Source organism: Balaenoptera acutorostrata, chromosome 6 (genome assembly GCF_949987535.1).
Source record: "Balaenoptera acutorostrata chromosome 6, mBalAcu1.1, whole genome shotgun sequence".
NCBI classification, from domain to species: Eukaryota; Metazoa; Chordata; class Mammalia; order Artiodactyla; family Balaenopteridae; genus Balaenoptera; species Balaenoptera acutorostrata.
In genome coordinates, this window is record NC_080069.1 from 24,297,037 (window position 1) to 24,317,045 (window position 20,009).

At 40.6% G+C, this 20,009-nt stretch overlaps 1 pseudogene; it reads left to right on the forward strand.

The window, feature by feature from the left end:
* LOC130708336 (serine palmitoyltransferase 1-like) overlaps positions 1 to 20,009 on the forward strand; it is a 54,751-nt pseudogene that overhangs the window by 5,724 nt on the left and 29,018 nt on the right.

Consider the following 20,009-nt stretch of genomic DNA (forward strand, 5'->3'; position numbering starts at 1 on the left):
TCTGTGTCATTTCCAGGCACAGCAGCTGGACGTGTGTGTCTAGCAGTGTGTTCATTATGATGGTTCCATTACAACAAACAGCTTAGATACCGCTAGAGTTGCTGTCCAGTAATTAGCACTGCACTGTATTTTAACTGCTTTTCTCCTGTAGGAAAAGGAAGAATTGATTGAAGAGTGGCAACCAGAACCTCTTGTTCCTCCTGTCTCAAAAGACCATCCTGCTCTCAACTACAACATCGTTTCAGGGTAAATTGTTTTTGCTAGTCAAGGGCTTATATTTGGTTTCCTGTAGGAAACCAAAGTATACAGTGGTTTATATAGTATTCCTTTTTTAACTGAAATAAGATTTTTAGAAATTTCTGGAGATCAGAAACTGCTTTTTAATAGTCTCCAATTTGGGTTTCTGAGTTTGTCCCTTTTTAAAAAAATATATATATATATTTTTTAAAGTAATACACACATGTAATATTTCAAATGGGAAGACAGTTAAAATGAAAAACAGCATTCCTACTTTTTCCCACCTGGATTGTTTCTGATTTTAGATCTGTTGAAGGTTACCTTCATAGCTAGATATTAACAGTATGCTTACACTACTGTTTCTTGATTGATTAATGATAGGCAGTGCCTGTTGACTTTCACAATATGAATTATGAAACTTCAGCTCACTTATGCTACCTACCTCCTGGCTTCCAATGTTTTATTTATTTTTATTTTTATTTCTTAAATTTAAGTATTCAGAAAATATCAGGCACATATGTATCTGCCACCCAGAAGTAATAGGTATTAACATTTTGCTCTCTTTACTTTAAATCTATTTTTTAAAAGAAATAAAACATTAGAAATGCAGTTGACCCTTGAACAGTATGGGGGTTAGGGGCCCTGACCCTCTGGGCAGTCAAAAACCTGCATATAAATTAGAGTCAGCCCTCCAGATACCCAGTTCCTCCAGATATGTGGTTCTACATCCATGGATTCAAGCAACTGTGGATCATGTAGTACAGTAGTATCTACTGTTGAAAAAATCTGTGTATAAGTGGACCTGCACAGTTCAAACCCATGTTGTTCAGGGGTCAAGTGTATCACTAAAGAAATCCCTTCCCATCTATCACTTACTCTTGCCTCCCAGGCAAGATAACCACCATCTTGAAGTTGGTAGATGTTTTTCCTTTGCTTATATTTATACTTTTGCCACAGCATGCCTGTTGCCATGAAAGTGTTTAGTATTCTATTTAAAAATATGATGTAGGATAGTCTCCTGAGTATGTCCTTCTACTTCTGGTCTGATGTGAGAGAGGCTTGTATTCTTCACTTTCGCGAATTTCTTTGGTCTCATGAAAGTTTTACTTGTCCTGAAATCAGACTTAACCAATCATTAATGTTATGGTTATAAAATCCTTCCTACCACAAAGGTCTAATTTGCCTGTTTTCCGTATGACAGGTAGTTGTCCCAACATTATTAGTTCAATAGTCCATTTTTTACCTACTGATTGGAAATTTCCCTTCTTTCATATGTCAAGTTCCCTTATAAAGGATCTGTTTCTGGCTTTATTTCTATTCTTTTGGTATATTTATCTCTCCCTGTGCCAGAACCTCGCTTATACCACAGCTTAATAATAGGCCTTGACTAGAGTGAGTCCTTCACCTCCTTGTTCTTCACAATTGTCTAGGCTATCCTTGACTCTTCACTATGAGTTTAGGTTTAGCTGCTCAGATTTGACCAGAAAATGGGTTTGGGTTTGTGACTAGTAATGCATTGAATTTATGGATTAATTTGGAGAGAATTGGTATATTGCTAATACTGAATCTCTTCACCACGTACCTTGTGTGTCACTTGTATACTTAGGTCTTTTATGTCTCTGAGAGAAGTTACATAACGTTCTTCATAAAGATTTTGCTTACCTTTTTTTTTCCTACTTTTTATTTGGAAATAATAGTAGATTCACATGCAGTTGTAAGAAATAATACAGAGAGATTTCATATACCCTTCATCAGTTTCCCCCAATGGTAACATCTTGCTTAACTATAGTACAGTATCACAACCAGGAAATTAACATTGCATATCTTTTAATAGCTTCGTCTCTGGGTTCCAAAGAGTTTTCACTTCTGTCATGAGGCATCATTTTCTTCTTGTTTCTGTGTTATTGCATTGGCTAGGATACCTACCATGCAGTGTTGAATAGGAGTGGTAACAAGGGCCTCTGTATCTTGTTCCGGATGGCTTTTAAGGGATAACCTGTATGGTGTTATAGGCCTTCCTTTCTCTTCCTAGTTTGCTAAGGGAACTTTTTGTTAGTTTTAAAGTCAGTGTTAAATTTTATTAATTTTTTTTTTTTTATTTATTGAGATGGTTGTGACTTTTCTCCTCTAATCCATTGCTGTATTAAATTGTACTGATCGATGTTTTTTACATTAATTAAGCATATACATAAATTTTTATGAGAAAAATTGCAAGCAACCATGCCACTCATCCTCACCCCAGATCTCAGCTCTGTAGACTTGCAGAAAGATGGGAGATTTACTCTCCGGAAAGGCTAAATATCAATTGAAAGTCCTAAGAATGTGTGAGGAGGCGGGTGCCATTCTCGAACAGAAAGCAAGTATATAGTGAATAATGGGATGCTAATCCCGTTTCCTCCAACTCAGCTTTCAGAACGTTGGCAACCAGATTTATCTCCTCATATACACCTCACTGGAGGATTCCTCTCTGGTGAAACTCAAAGTCAAGAGAATAAAAACAGAAAAGTTTGAGTTTGGGGTCTCCACAGATGAATAAACAAGTCTGTGTCTCATTATCATAGAGTGAAGCCCACCATTTACAAAGAAGCCAAGCCCATTTACACAGTGCTTGCAATTAGCATTTCAGTGTCTTACTCTTAAAAATGTGTGGACAACCTTAAATTATGGTCCATTGATTTTCAACAGAATGCTGAGACAATTCAGTAGGGAAAGAATACTCTTTTTAACAGATTGTGATGGGACAACGGGATATACACATGTAAAAGAATGATGATGGACCCTGACCTCACACCATGTGTAAAAATTAGCTCAAAATTAATCATGGGCTTAAATTTAAGAGCAAAAACTATAAGTTCTTAGTTTAGAAGAAAGAAAACAAAAGAGTAAATCTTCATAATCTTGGATTGGCCAGAGATTTTTAGATACCACACAGAAGCACAAGCAGCAAAAGAAAAAATAGACAAACTGGACTTCATTAAAATTAAAAACATTTGTGCTTCAAAGTCCACTACTAGAGAAATGATACAAAACCCCACAAAATGGAAGAAAATATTTTCAAGTCATATATTTGTTAAGGGGCTAGTATCCAAAATATTAAATATATAAAAAGAACTCTTACAACTCAGTGATAAACCCTATTTAAGCGTGACTATTTGGTTAATTTTTATTAATTGTTGGATTTTTTTTTTTGGCTAATATTTGGTATTTTTAGCATCAGTATTGAAAAATGAGTTTAGTCTTTTTCTTTTCCCTTACTGTGCTGGCCCAGCTTTGGTATCAGACGTATATTAGTCTTATAGTTTTCCGGGCAACATTATTTGTGTTTGTTCTGTTGAGCATAGATTTTTAATCATGAATTTAATGTCTTCAGTGAGTTTTTAAAGCTGTTCATATTTCCTTTTTGAGTAAGTTTTTGTTACTGCCATTTAGTAATTGTTCATTTCTTCTTTTGTTTTCAAATGCATTGGCATGAAGTAGTTCATAGAAGTAGTGCATGAAGTAGTTCATAGAAGTAGTTCATAGTAGCTCCTTTCATATTACTTCTTCTGCCCTGGGTCCTGGAGTGTTTGAGATTTTGTGTGCAGTCTCTGTTTCCCACAGCACTCTGGCTCTCCCTAGAGGAAGCGCCACTGACCTTCAAAACCAAATGTTTGGGACTTCCCTGGTGGTCCAGTACGAATCCACCTTACAGTGCAGGGGACCCGGGTTCAATCTCTGGTCAGGGAACTAAGATCCCCCATGCAGTGTTGCAACTAAGCCCACGCACCACAACTACACCGAGCCCACGTGCCTCAACCAGAGAGCCCACGTGCTGCCAACTACAGAGCCCACGCGCTCTGGAACCCCTGCGCCACAACTACAGAGCCCACACACCCCAGAGCCTGCACGCCACAACTAGAGAAGAGAAAATCTGCACACCACAACTAGAGAGAAGCCCACGTGCCACAACGAAAAATCCCGCATGCCTCAATGAAGATCCCGCATGCCTCAACTAAGACCTGGTGCAGCCAAAAATAAATAAAATAAGTAAATAAAAAATAAATTTAAAAAAAAAACGCAAATGTTCTGGGGGTTCATCTTCCTGGTGCAGGACATCCAGGCTGGGGAACCTCTTGTCGGGCTCAGACCCCTCACTCCTTGCGAAGGGATTCTGCAATTGTAATTATTCTCCCATTTGTGGATCACCTACCTGCGGGTATCGGTCTTGACTATACCATGTCTGCACCTCGCCTACCCATCTCATTGTGATTCCTTCTTTATATCTTTAGTTGTGGAAGATTTTGTCTGCTAGTCTTCAGGTCATTCTTATTGATAGCTGCTCTGTAAATAGTTGTAATTTTGGTGTGCCCATGGGAGGAGGTGAGCTCAGGGTCTTCCTAGTCTGCCATCTTGGCCACTCCCAATGCAATAAATTATTATTCATTTATTTATTTTTGGCTGCGTTGGGCCTTCATTGGCGCACGTGGGCTTTCTCTAGTTGTGGCAAGTAGGGACTACTCTTCGTTGTGGTGCACAGGCTTCTTGCTGTGGTGGCTTCTCTTGTTGAGGACTCTAGGCGCACAGGCTTCAGTAGTTGCAGCATGTGGGCTCAGTAGTTGCAGCACACGGGCCCTAGAGCGTGCAGCTTCAGTAGTTGCGGTGCGTGGGCTCAGTAGTTGTGGCTCGAAGGCTCTAGAGTGCAGGCTCAGTAGTTGTGGAGCACGGGCTTAGTTGTTCTGTGGCATGCGGGATCTTCCCCGACCAGGGATCAAACCTGTGTCCTCTGCATTGGCAGGTGCATTCTTAACCACTGCGCTACCAGAGAAGTCCCAATAAATTATTTTTTAATTAAGGTGTGTACATTGTTTTTTAGACATAATGCTGCTGTACACTTAATAGACTACAGTATGGAGTAAACATAACTTTTACATGCACTGGGAAACCAAAAAATTCATGTGGTTCTCTTGATTGCTATACTTGCTTCATTGCGGTGGTCTGGAACCGACCCCGCAGTATCTGTGAGGTGTTCCTGTATACACAATTTTCTTGAGTTCTGGATTCTTTTAGTCGTCCGGTTGTCTGTTCTCCCTCAAGTGCCAAACCTGTTGTTAATGGGGGTCTGTAGTATTAGTTTATTTCTGGTAAAGCACCATTGTCCTATTTCTAAGTTCACTTATGTGATTACTGACTCTCACTAATAGTGTGGTTGTGGGTTTTGGCTGGGAAGGGTTTTATTTTCCCTCCTTTGACTCTTCTGAAGCCTTGTTGTGGAGATGTCTTTCTGTATCGGTTTTATTTGCCTCTGTGAGCAACTTTGAAGTGTCTTCAGCTCCAGTATTCCTGTGTTAAGTGCCCTGTCTGGCTTACTGCTGCAAGCCTGCGTGGGGCACAGGTGCTAGCCTTCCACTTCTCATGGAAACTGTTTTCCTTTCCTGCCCCATGTGCTAGGCAGAAACAAGGTGTCTGCATCCCTACGTCATGCTGGCAGCTTATCGACTCTGGTCAGGGGCTTTGGGTGTACTTATTCCTGATAGTTTGATTTCTCTGTGTGTCACAGTTTTTGTAGAATGGCCTCAACTTTCACAGCAGCAACCATTAGTACAGACTTGTCTACGTGGATATTTTGTTTTTTCATCTTTTTGTGGGTGCCAACACCTCCACATCAGGGAGGACTTACGAAACTAAAGAAGTCCTGGGAAGTGGGAAACTAAATAACAGTGGATTATTTGAAAGAGAAGAAGCTCTTGAAGCAATAGGAAAAAAGAAGAAAATATGTAATGAACACCTCTTACAATGACAAGTTGAGAGATGAAGAAATTGAGGCTTATGCAGGCCAGGTAACATCCCTGAGTTTCTGAAGTGGTCAGTAGCCATAATACTGACGGGACCTGCCTGACTCCACAACCATGTTCTTTTCACCGAGTCTTGTGTGAGTTCATCTGCTTTTGTGAATTTACTTCAAGTAGTCATTCTTTTCCTTCCCTGGTTTCCCAGCATCTTTCGTTATTTTTTTCATAGAAAACCAGTTCTGTTAAAACATACCAGTGAGAGTGGTGTTCCCCCGTCTTTTCTGACCACAGTGCATTTTACAGAGCAGCCCAGTGCACAGAGCAACGCATGTGTAGAACAGTTCCGTGCCACCGTCCTTTCCCTGGCCCTGTTGGTGCATTTCCATTCCATCCTATTCTTATGGTTTACTTTAGGTGAAATAGGCTGGCTGTGACTAAGTGAATTGATCTCACAACCCTTTAAGAGCTCATGTCCCATAGTTTGGCCAGTGTTTTTGAAGCATGACTTAAAGCTAGAGTATTTGTCAGCAGAGGACATAATAGGTTGTCTCCTCAAGAGCCCATCTCTTGTCTCAGCTGAACTCAATCCATGCTTCTCCTATGCAACTGGCCACTCTGTTTTCCCCCCTTTTTGGATGAGGGGGATTCCTTTTAAATGGTATTCCAGCATTAACTTTAGAAATTGGGAACAGCGCTTACTTATTTTGGTGGCTTCCTGTAGGTAACATGTAATTTTTTTTTAATATTTATTTATTTTTATTTATTTATTTATTTTGGCTACGCCGGGTCTTAGTTGCTGCATGCGGACTTCTTAGTTGCTGCATGCAGACTTCTTAGTTGCAACGTGCATGCGTGATCTAGTTCCCCACCAGGGATCAAACCCAGGCCCCCTGCATCGCGAACGCAGAGTCTTACCCACTGGACCACCGGGGACGTCCTAGTAACATGTATTTTTAAACCACTTAACTGTAAGATTGTTGCTTGCTCTGCCTCTTCATACCTTTGATCTTGATCTTTTTATGTTTCCTCCCTGTGTGTCTCATTCCAGGTACTTTATTTAGCAGCTTCTTTCTTAAGTGAGTTTTAGAGCTAAAGCAGCGGTGTGCCAGTAATCTAGTCGCCGTGGACTTCTAGCTCACTTCTTTATCTGAGTAGTGCGGGGCGACCTATTAAGAGTAGAGCTGATGACCGAGTGTCTGACTTTTAATATGCTACTGTCTAATTCTACTTCTTAAGAATAAAAAGAGAGAGAGGAGGCTAGAGTGCAAACAGAGTAGAATGGCAACACTTGGGTGTCCTGTCGCCTTCCCTCTTCTGGACAGCTGATAATGTGTGTCCTGTAACAAGAATGACTGCTGAAGTATACCACTCTTGTCTCTTTCCCCAGCCCTCCAAGCCATAACATTGTGGTGAATGGAAAAGAATGTATAAACTTTGCCTCATTCAATTTTCTTGGACTGTTGGATAACCCTAGGCTCAAGGTAAGTAGCACATATGCTGAAGTGGACAGATAACATGACTGACATAAGCATCTGGACATAAAATAAGAGACAAATGCAGAATATCAGAAAGGGCTGTGTAAGTACTTACTCTTGACTCTTTAGTGACAGAGCTGTAACCTAGTTTTCAACAAAGGGAGGCAAGGGTGTCCTAATGTGGCTTAGTGTTGGGTGACAACCAGAGAACTATATGAACCAGACCCAGGTAATAGTTGGAGATGTATCTAGGAAATTGCTTCATCTCCGGTTGGGATTGTGGGCCAGTAAACATTTTTTGAGGAAAGACCTATGCCCACAAATGCCAGAAAGTGCGAATGCATTGAGTTAACCAGGTTTTAATGATCAAGCTAATATAACTTTTCCATGTTTTAAGTCGTATACCTAAGTCTTCCCACCCCTCTTTTCTTTATATCCTGTTAGAATGGTCTTAGTACTAAGAAAGGGAAAGCCAGGGTACTGGGGAGCTATGTGGGTTAAAGAATAGGAAATGTCATTTTTAAACTGTCGAAGATATATTATTACAGTCTAATTTTTTTTTTTTACTTTCACGAAGGCGGCAGCTTTGGCATCTCTAAAGAAGTGTGGTGTGGGAACTTGTGGACCTAGAGGATTTTAGGGCACATTTGGTATGTTTTCTGTCATATTTTTCAGACTCCTGCTTTCAAGAATTAAGATTCAGTTTGATTTCAGAACTCCTTGGAAAAGGTATCCTTAATGAGTTGTGGTAATAAGCTGGCGAACTTTCTAGATTTTGTGTTTGAGATCATTGGTAGGAGATGCACTGGTCTGGGGCTGACTGTCCCTGTGGAGAAGAGCCATAGGTACCTAAGGCACACTGTCTCAGTAGGGCGGAGCCCGAGCTCTTGCTGCATTTGCCCCAGGAGACAGTGGTGTGAGGAAACTGTTTCTGCCGGGCATGACAGTTGTAAGGGGAGGCGTCCGGCTGTGAGTGGCTCTGCTCTTGGTAGTCGTGCAGGAGCCCAGATTCTCCCTGTCTCGTTGCTCTAGGCCTGAGGGCACCATCTTTGTCTGTGTGGCCGAAGCCAGGTGATGAGTATGGGGGAGCAGGCGTGCAGGGCATGGGTACCTGTTCAGGTGGGCGGGTGGGGTTGCTCATCATTCTGCCCACATTCTGTTGGTGAGAACATAACCCAGGTCACGTCTCCCAGCAGAGGGGCTGGAAAGTTGCTCTAGCTGGGCGGCCACCACGTGCCGGGAGGAAAGTGAGAACGGATTTGGGGGATGGGGCAGGTCATACACTGTGTAGCCCTTTTCTTTCTGGAATGAAGACAAAGGATCATTGATTTCCTTGTGTGTGAATGACCTGGAGATGGGCTAACTACATATTAGGATGAGAGTGTGATTTCAAACACTATGAACTCCCTAAATCAGAGTCATCAAAGAAGACCCTGGAATTTTATGGTGGTTTTTTATTAAACGTATATTGTTCTTTGCTTCTGAAAATTTCAAAAATGTTGTTAAATAATTTTCCAAATGAGTGTATTACTGGAAATAACATTCTGGTTTACAAAATGTCAGAGGGTAGGGACAATGGGGCCAGGGAAGTCTCTTTTGTCTTCTCTACTTATTTTCATTTCTGGGTCTTTGTTGTTTTCACTTTAACAGTTAAGATGTTTTTATTTAAGGGAGCACCTTTCTTTATCCCTTAGCTAATTTAGTGGTTAAATTATTTTTATTGGAAACAGATGATGGGAGTTGGTGTCCAAGAATCCTACAGCTGGAAAGGATCTTTAAAATCTTGTATTCCAGCATCCCAGCTAGTCAGAAGAATAGAAAGCTCAGAGAGGTTAAGTGACTTCCTCATGGTCACATAGCTAATTAATTTCAGCCCTAAAACTAGAAAATAAGTATTCTGATTTGCAATATTAATGGCAAGCTCAAAGACTTAAAAGAGCTCAGATCAGAGGCTCCCTCTTTCCTCTAGCCTAGTGCAAACATGATTTGTTTGCCTGCTTTTTATTGGTAGGGTATTATTTCCTTCATAAGAATTAGAAAACCAGAAAAGGCATTTTTTTTACAGGGTTGTTTGTTGTAATCTGATCAACAAGGCTTTCTTTCCATGATCTGCTTGCGGGGTAAAGAAATTTTTTCTTGAAAGCCTCTCTTTCTAGTAGATTTTATTTGCATGTGTGGCCTTGGCTCTTGCTCGGGAGTTAAATCTGAGAAGACCGATAAGAGATTTATTGCTAAATTTAGTGGAAAAAAAGTTTCAAATCTTCAAGACCAGTTTTCCCAGAGCTATGGAAATATGTTGTTTTAATTGCCCAGTCAATTTTTCATTTGGGTCACCTGAAATATGTGTAATAGGATGCTGTGTGCCTCTAAACTTGGGGGGGGTCGTTAAATTAATGATTTAAAAATTTTTTAAGTTAAATATAGTTGACATACAATATTATGTTAGTTTCAGGTATACTGTATAGTGATTTGACATGCATGCATTATGAAATGATCACCATGGTAAGTCTAGTAACTGTCTGTCCCCAAAGTTATTACAATATTTTTGGCCATATTCCTTATGCTGTATGTTACATCACCATTGCTTATTTATTTTATAACTGGAGCTTTGTACCTCTTAATCCCGTACACCTAATTTTCCCCACCCCTGATCCCCTTTCCCTCTGGCAACCACCCCTTTGTTCTGTGTATCTATGAGTCTGTTTTCATTTTGTTTTATTTTGTTTGTTTTGTTTTTTAGATTCTACATATTAGTGAGATCATATGCTATTTATCTTTCTCCAACTTATTTCACTTTTCATAAAACCCTCTTGATCCATCCTAAATTAATTTTCTTGATGGAATAATTCAATGCATGATATAAACCTCAAAGATTTAAAGAGATAGTGAAGTCTTCTCCCCACTGCCATTCCGCCCCCAAAAAAGCCAGCTGCTATCAGTAGTTTCTTGTTCATTCTTCCAGGCTTTTTTTAGTGTGTGCAAACCACTTCCATACATTTTCCCCCCCGTTTTACAAAAATGGTAGCATACCACATACATGTGGTGTGCTGTTCAAGTGCGTTTTAAATTTAAATTGGATTTCATCGTTCAAGCGTCTGAATGGGCCACCAGAGTCAATATAATGAACACGTAATTGTGTATTAGCTACTCTGAACTACATTATTGGTCACTGTGTCATCCTTATCCTAATGTAGTTGAAGGTTCAAACAGACTGTGGTATCTGGACAAAGGTTGAAGGTTAATTGGCAGTGTGATGGTTTTGTAATAAGACACCAAACCTACAGCTTGGAGTAATGTGTATTGTTTTTTGAGTACATTGTCCTTCCTGTAAACTTGTTTTGTTCCTTTTCAGCAGTTGCCCATGCTTGCTTATCATCTTTTTTCCTTTCTTTATGTGTATATCGTATGTATTTTTACTTGGTTTTCCAACAGGGTATTTTCTGTGTTTTTCCTTATTCTGGAACTAATCACTTAAATTACTGTAGTTGTGTTAAATTACCTTGAAATTTCAGTGTTAGATAAGTTCAAGAAGCTACTTGAGGTCAGCTAAGGCTATATTTTAAATCTCTAAAATACCCTTGGGACTTCCCTGGTGGCGCAGTGGTTAAGAATCTGCCTGCTAATGCAGGGGACACAGGTTCGAGCCCTGGTCCAGGAAGATCCCACATGCCACGGAGCAACTAAGCCTGTGTGCCATGACTACTGAAGCCCGTGCACCACAACTACTGAAGCCCGCGTGCCTAGAGCCCGTGCTCTGCAACAAAGAGTAGCCCCCACTCGCCACAACTAGAGAAAGCCTGCGCACAACAACGAAGACCCAACGCAGCCAAAAATAAATAAATAAATTTATTTTAAAAATAAAAAAAATAAAATACCCTCTATAATTAAAGTATTCTGAATATTTAGGGTACATTTGCCCTTTGTACTGAGCATTAAAGCAGAAGTGAACTTCCCTTTCCTCTCATTTTAGTAGCTTACATGTGAGGCTAGGGTCTCTTTCCCAGGCCCACCAAAAGGTTGCTTTTGATTTTGGCTTTTTCTTTTCCTGGAAGTACTAATATCACTCAGGCATCTATTTTCAGTGATGAAAATGCTCCCTCTTTTAGCTCTTTTCTCAACTTTTCAGATAGTGAATGAAAATCACTTATTGGAAAAGTAAATTTCCTTATTAAAACATTTTCTGTTTATTATTTCATAGTAACATATTAGATGATACTAGATGATTAACACAGAAAAAGAAAATTGACAGTTGAATTAAAATTCTTCTAGTTTCTGAGGCTAAATGTTCTCCTGCCTCCTGAAGGCCCAGCAGGTTCTTAAAATAGTCTTGTGAGGACTGTGTGGATCCGAAGTTTTCCACCTTCTCATCTTATTGTTTTAATGTGTAGTTTAGAATCAGTCAAGTGATTTTATCAGGTTGTAGAGCCTTCCTTTCCTCTAAGGCTAATGGGGCCCCTGTGCACTTTGATGGTTTCTCTTGTTGAACCTCTCTGATTGTTTTGTTTGTAATGCATTCAGATCTCATTTACATGTGGTTTATCCCTGTGCCTAGGATCTGCTTTGCATACATGATGCCTTCTTGACTCTTTGGTCTTACACCAAATCAAAAGACAATTAGTGGCATAGTTTCATGGTGAGAGATAGTGGCATGTAATTGTGTTCTAGAGCCAATAGTAAACAATTGTTCATTTGTTTATTTTAAAAAATATTTTCTCTCTGTTGTAGGACCATGACTGCATGTTTTAGTAGGAAGGGCATTTGGTCATAAAATTCCTAGATCTGCCATTTCTTCCTACCAGTCATGGAATTGTAGTTTTCGCAGTGTAGTCAGGGAATGATCTTAGTTGCACAACTTAGAACATTTTGGTAAGAATCACATAAGATACCGTATGTGAAAACATTCTGGAAAACATTCAGCACTGTTTTTAATGTTCTAATGAGTACATAGGTGATATTTGTACTTTTAAGAAAATTGTCCAAGTCTCAAGGGATTTAAAAAAAGTATGTAACACAAAAATATGGAGATGTTAAGAGAAAATATAGTTGGTTGTTTTTAAACTGTTCTAAAGTTGGGTATTTCATAGTCTTTCCTCTGAAAAACAATCAAGAAGGCCATAATACCTCCTTTTATTCTGATAAATAGGAACTTGAACAAGTGGCTTTAATATAAGATAGTCCTTAAATATCCAGGATTTGGATAACTTAATTAGCAGATAGCGTACCTTTTTTCCTTCTAAAAGATTACTTTTTTTTATTCTACAAATATTGAGTTAATTGAACAAACACCAGCACGTTGCTTTTTTGATGCCAGACATCGTTCTGAGTGTTTTATAAGCATTCTCTTGCGGTTCTCCTAACAATCCTTTGAGGCAGGTAGAACTGTTAACCATTTGACAGGGGAAGGACCTGAGAGGCACAGAGCAGTTTTGGGCCTGTCCCTGGTTCACACCTGGCAATGAGGGAGCCCAGATCTGAACCCCCTGTGATGACTGCCATGGCCAGGCCTTGTGTTTGGTGTGGGGCATCCTGCCCTGGCCTTGCCTCCCATCTGTTACGTTCTGGTGAGGGAGCAGGTGCCAGAAAGGGCAGCAAGTGCTGAGAAGACACAGAGGCTTTCTGGTCACCTTCCTCCGTGGCCTCTTGCCTACCATATTGGTTCCTAACAGTGAATGAGAGAATGACGCATGCAAATCTGTGGCACTAATTGTTGAAATGGATCATACACACAGAAGATAGGCATCCAAAGTTAAAGAACATGCCCTGGTAGTTTTTCTGTTTGCTGCCTCCCCCGCCCTTGGGTTAAGAGTTTCTTCCTTGCAGAGTAGCTATCAGACATCAAAAGAAGTTATGCAACTGTCCGTGTTTACCTGTCACAAAACCTGCTTTGCAAGGCTGACATCAGCTAAAACCCAGTGTCTTTAGATAGGAGGAGGAAAGGCCCATCTTTTTTAAACTTTTGGGACTAGGCAAGAACCAGTAAGTCATTGATTTATTGTAGAGGGATTCTTCTTACCACTTTATGGCAATGACATAAAAATGGCTATGAGTATGTATAATGAGAATACTAACATAATTTTTATCAACTGGGTAGCTAACTCTAAAGCCCTAAAACAAAGCCAAGATTGTTTTACTGTTTTATTGCTAATCAATGAGGAGAGTCATTTAGAGCTACAGAATGATTTAAAATCCTTTTTTGTAGTTGGCAAAAACAGTTTGTCTGTATCCATAGCATGTTTTTTCCTTTTTAAAATGGAGATACTGAATGAGAGCAATTCACTGTGGCTTGGGTTGTCCATCTGCTAGCTAAATTGTTGAGATTTGGGATAGATAATTCCCAGTTCAGAGGCAGCATTGTAATTTGAAGGAGGCCTCCTATGGGGGACCTGCCCTCCTGTCTCATCAGAAGTGAGAGGCAGCAGAGTGGTGGGGACCTATCTGTGGGCAGGGTGCTCAGAGAGCGCTAACAAAGAGGAAAGGAAGACATGCCTGAGACACGCCCGTGCTCAGCTGCATGGATGTAGCTGGTTCTCTGGTGCTTTGCTGCTTTCCTCGTTCTTGCCAGACTTTGCCTGCAACACTTCCCTGGCAGCATATCTCGTGGAAGGGCGGGCAGTCAGGAGCAGGATCAAGTCTTCAGACTTGGTGGTGTTGATGTCACAGATTTGATGCTTGAAGAGCTAAGCACTCTTTTGGTGCCATTTTGATCAACCGGGATGCATTCTTCTACACGTTACTGTGAAATCTCATATTTATTTAGTGTTGCTCTAATGAAAGTGTCACTTCTATAAAAACGACTACCTGATTGGTAATGGAAATCAAATGGTATTTCATGTGTTTTTTATGCAATAAGCTATGTTGGTATACATTTTAACTTATAAATGGGAAGAAGCATGCCTAGTTGTTTATCATTACTTGATGGGATAAATTGGAATGGGATAAATAGTTCATTTTCACAATTCTATATCATCCTTTAAGAAGTCTACAAGTGAAGTGGTCTTCAGTTTATTTTATTATTTGGATATTGCTGCTAAATTTTCTAATTCCTCACTATACCTCTCTTGCCATCAAACTGAGGTGTCGTTCGGACCCTCTGTGTCGTCTCATCTCTCACTCAGTAGCTGGCGCCCACCCCAGCAGCCTTTGGTTCACAATCGAGGGACCTCTGCGCCTTTAGTCAGAAGCCACTGTGAATGTGTTGTAGTTCTGAGTGTAGAAGGGACCCAAGTGCTTCAGACCAGGGGAGTGAAGGCACAGCTTAGCCTTGTATCTGCCCTCTGGGCTCCGAGTTCTCCATTGACAGCTGCCAGATGCTTCTCTTAGCTGTCTCACTTTGTCAAGTGGCAGAAACCCTATATTTCTCTTTGATCCAGTGCTTATCAGAGTATTTTTATGTGATACTTACTAAATGTTTGATTAACAATTGAATGAGATTGTTGGACAGCCCTCATTTAACTACTTATTAGAATTTAGTCCTTTGTGAAGTTGTATCTTTTATAATTCTTAATTTTGTCTTTTACTAGTTAAAAAGCATCACAGTAAGATTAACTTGCCTCTGATAAATCAGTGAGTGGGTTTACAGATTTTAGACACTTTATTCAAATGTTCTAAAAAGTTGTTTATTCCTGTTGCTGAGCTGACCTTACTCACTTGTTCCTCCCTGGAAGTTGGTGGAAATCTCACACTTAACAGCTAACCAGGTCTCTGTTGGAAATATTTAGTCCACTCAGTGTCCAGCCTTGTATCCAGCTGGGTGAAGTTGTTTCTTTTGTATATCTCAGTCCTGCAGGTCTTTTCCCTCTCCCCCTTCTCACCAGGAATGTCTCTGGTAGGGAGGGGCATACTTGGAGGGAAGGCTGATGCTGAAGGGGTCTCCTGGAGCGAGGCTCCCAGCCACAGGTCCTTGACATCTGAGCCGGAGGGCTGTGCCGGGCCACCAGCCCTCTCCACCGCCCCTCACTGGGGAACGTCTGGGTCCCCCTGCCACTGCCTACACTTCTGAGTTCCCCTCAGTGGACATGCCGTGGCTCTGAAAGTCTGCCTTTACTCCTCAGAGTTCCTCGTTTCTCCCGTGAAGCTCCAAGGCTGGAGGGGCCTGGCTGCATCCTTCCTGTATCAACTTCTGAGTTCTCTTTGTGCAGAGCATGTGGTAAAACTCTGATCTTGTTCTCCAGACTTGGGTCCTGCTGTAGTTAAAAGAGCTAAAGAAAGTTTTAAAAAATTTTCTCTGCCTCATTTTAAGACACTTGGAAGTTTTCCAGTTCACAGCCAGCTGGTACACTATTTATTTTAGACATCGCTGGTCCCTCCATCCCAGGGTGTGAAGCCTCATGGCTTAGCCTGGAAAGGTGAAAGGCTATATGGAACGATGATGTAAGAGAGAAAAAAAAATACCAGTTTAATAATTACAGTTTATCCCTATAATTACATCAACATTCTTCTTAAGCTGCTTCCATAAAAGGACCATATTTCTCTTTGTACTATACGTTTGAATTCACCAGTACACTTCAAAAGAAATTTAGACAGAAACTCAGTACTGCAGAGTGATGGCAGGTGCCACAACTAAGTGCTGACACAAACTGTTAGAGGAGTGACCACCACAACTGAAAAAGTTCCTGTCTCTTGATGCAGAGTATGTGGGGTTCTTTTTAACTTAACTACTTTTCTTTTTTCTTTCTTTTCCTTTTAAAAGCTGGTTGACAGTTGTCTTCATGCCTGGTTTGGTCACTTCTCCTAAAATGCAAAACGGCGTTAATAAGTTAATGTCGTACATTGGTAAAGTCTTGGCATTGTTGGTTGAGGGAAGTTAAAGCAGGCAAGGTCACTGGACCTTGAATTCTTATTGCTAGAGTGATATAAAAGCAAAACCTAGAGTCAGAGCTGTCCCAGTCACATATTTATAGACAAATGAGTAGCTGATTCAGCTCACAGAGTATAGAAACAGTTTTGGCCCAGAATTATCTTAGTAGATATTGTATGACTTGTAACTTAAGAACAATTACATTTTGACCACAAGGTGACAGTGTTAATAACTAAACTACTTATGTTATTTTATTTATTCTTTAGTCAAAGAAAAAGAATTATGAGACAGTTTAACCATTTAACTTTGTACTCTTGAACTAGATGTGCACTTGGATTTGGAAGACCGCCTGGCAAAATTTATGAAGACAGAAGAAGCCATTATATACTCATATGGATTTGCCACCATAGCCAGTGCTATTCCTGCTTACTCTAAGAGAGGGGACATTGTGTAAGTAATCTTTACTGACATTTCTTATCAGAATTCCTTTGGAAATAATATTGGCCCTCCTAGAGAATTCCTTTGTTAGAGGTCATCTGCCTAAAATAATATTGATTTTTTTTTTTTCATTTTTAAAGAAATATATAGTCACCCAGCCAAGTAGTTCTGCAGAACTAGTGAGACCTCCACTGGAAGGATGCCTTAAGGTGTCGGTACTTTGTTATCTGCCATTATGATTTTATTGATTGATGTTGAGAAGGCCAAACTTATGTAGGAGGGGACCAGCCCTCTGTTTTCCCTGTGCAGCTCTGTGACAGTGTGGTGTCCTTGTGAGTCCATGGTCGTAGCCCACATAGCCACTCATACTACCTGATAAAGTCACTCCACTTCTCAGTACCCTCGCTGCAACTCTTGGTCTCTGCTGATCTTGCTTCATGGCTTGTTAAGAATATAGAAGTCATGAGTTGCAGACTTCCTTAACTTTCCAGGAACAAATGACACACTTGCATACATGTGCACTAGATGTATGGTGTTGCTTTTTACTGTGGAGGGGAAGAGCAGAGAGGAGTAGAGTGAAGGCTGGCATAGCCCAGGCAGCTGGTTATACCCGTCAGGAGCACCTGCCACTAGCCCGAGCCTCTGTTATCTTTTGAGTGGACTATTAAATGACTCTCTTAATTTAGGTCTCAGAGTGACTTTTGTTTCCTCTTTTCCTTTTTGACACCATAGCCAGACACTCCATTTAAGAGCTTCCATTGCTCCTAAAATAAATATCCAAGTTCTTATTATGATCTTGTACATTCTAGACTACTGTTTTAGGCCCATTTTCTACCATTTCCCCTTAGGTGGTCATGCTGTGTAGCCTTACCAGCCTTATATGCTAGTTTCCCCTCAAGGCCTTTGCACGTGCTAAGACCCTAAGTCCCTACGCCTAGAACGTTGTTCCTCCTCTCATCTCCTACTTAATTCCTGCTCATCCTGCACATGTACCACCTCTGCAGGAAAGCCTTCCCCAAGCTCTCAGACCAGGTCAAGACCCCTTGCTGCATGTGGAGAAAATTTTACAGCCAGAGGAGTTTGGTATCCTTGTGAATCCATGACCATGCAGGCATTTACGTGCCTGTCAGAATCACTGTTTCTCAAGCCTCCCTTAACTTACATATGCAGGTGTGTGCGTGTGTGCTCATGGGCGCCTGCACCGTCTGCTCTTGGCTCAGCTTGCCTCACGCTCACTGTACTCTTTTACACCACTTTCAACAGTTCATACCAGCCCGTTGCCTAGGATAGCATGTGCCATTTAGTGGTGCTCAGTAAATACCTTCAGTAAGAGAATGAATGGAGGCTGGAGCGCAAAAGAGGGGTCCAAGTGACTGGACTTCAGAGCCCGGCTCACCTCAGTCCCTGTACCATCCTGCTGCTTCTCACTCACTGTCGGAGCACCTGTAGTGCAACAAGCTCAAGCACACGCTGCAGGGCTGGCTCTTCCTGGGGGTTTTCAGCACGCTTGTGTCCCATTCTTCCCCACAGCCCTGTGACAGTTACCTGGGAGCACTCCAGCACATGGCCTGGGCCTGAGTAGAATTGTTTCCCAATGTGACCATGAAAATGAATGTTTCTATTAATTTCTTGCACATAGTTTAAAAAATCAATAATAATAAAGACTCATCACAAATTTGAGAGTCAGTGATTTAAACAGTGATTCTAGGTTTTTAATAAAGCATAGTTGCAGACAGCTACAATACAGTGTCAGCCAATATCGCTTTATACAAGCCCCCACCATAAATTCCTTTTTGAGTTTAAAGTCCAGAAGAAGTTTACAGTTACAGTTGAACTTGTATGCTTCCTTTGTCAGATAATAAATACTATATTGTCCTTTTGGTTTTCACTGCTAGGAAACCTAGTCTAAACTCACTTTCAGATCTTATGCCTGGTGTCTTAGAACTTCAGTTTCTAATGAGTCATTAGACAACTTAATTATTCCCTTATACATAATTTTAAATATTCCACCTGAAATTCATTTGAAAGTAGGAACACTAGAGGTAAAAATGGTGTTTAGTAAATTATTTGACAAATTGTTTTTGATAAATTCATTAGGCATAGACAATATGTTCGATGTTTTATTTTCTTTCTTTTGTAGTAAACAGTGATAATGCTTTGCCAGTAGGTCTCAGAACAATGGTTGTTTATATACCTAAGTCTTTCCTTGTCACTCTGTCTTTATATTACTTTGTGTACCCTTTTCTAATGAAATGTTTTATATTGAGATAATTGTGGATTCACATACACTTGGAAGAAATAATACAGAGATTTTATGTGCCCTTTACCCAGTCTTCCCCAATGGTCACCTCTTGCAAAACTGTAATACAGTTTGAAAAGTGGGATGTTGACACTGATAAAGTCAAGATAATCCCGCTTGTTGCCACACCCATATCCCTTCTACCCTACCCACTCTTTAGCCCCTGGCAACCACTAATCTGTTCTCCATTTCTGTAATTTCATGATTTCAAGATTGTTGTACAGGGACTTCCCTGTTGGCGCAGTGGTTGTGAATCCGCCTGCCAATGCAGGGGACACGGGTTCGAGCCCTGGTCCGGGAAGATCCCACATGCCACGGAGCAACTAAGCCCGTGCGCCACAACTACTGAGCCTGCGCTCTATAGCCCGCGAGCCACAACTACTGAAGCCCGCATGCCTAGAGCCCGTGCTCTGCAACAAGAGAAGCCACCGCAATGAGAAGCCTGCGCACCGCAATGAAGAGTAGCCCCCGCTCGCCGCCAACTAGAGAAAGCCCATGCGCAGCAACAAAGACCCAACACAGCCAAAAATAAATAAATAGATTTAAAAAAAAAAAAAAAAGATTGTACAAATGTGAGTCATACAGTAGGTAAAACATTTGAGGATTGGCTTTTCTCATTCAGCATTAATTATTTGGAGATTCTCCAGGGTTGTTATGTGAATCAAGAGTTTGTGCCTTTTGATTGCTGAGTCATATTCCATGGTATGGATACACCACAGTTTGTTGAACCATTCACCTATTAAGGATATCAGAGTTGTTTCTAGTTTGGGGCTATTACAAATAAAGGTGCTGTAAATATTCATGTATAGCTTTTTCTGTGAACATAAGTTTTCATTTCTTTGAGGTATATGCCAAGGAATGCAGTTGCTGGTCATAAAGTATTGTGCGTTAAGTTTTTTAAGAAATTGCCAAACTTTTCCAGAGTGGCTGTATTATTTTACATTTCCATGAACAGTGTATAAGTGATCTAGTTTCTCCAACATCCTCAGGAGCAT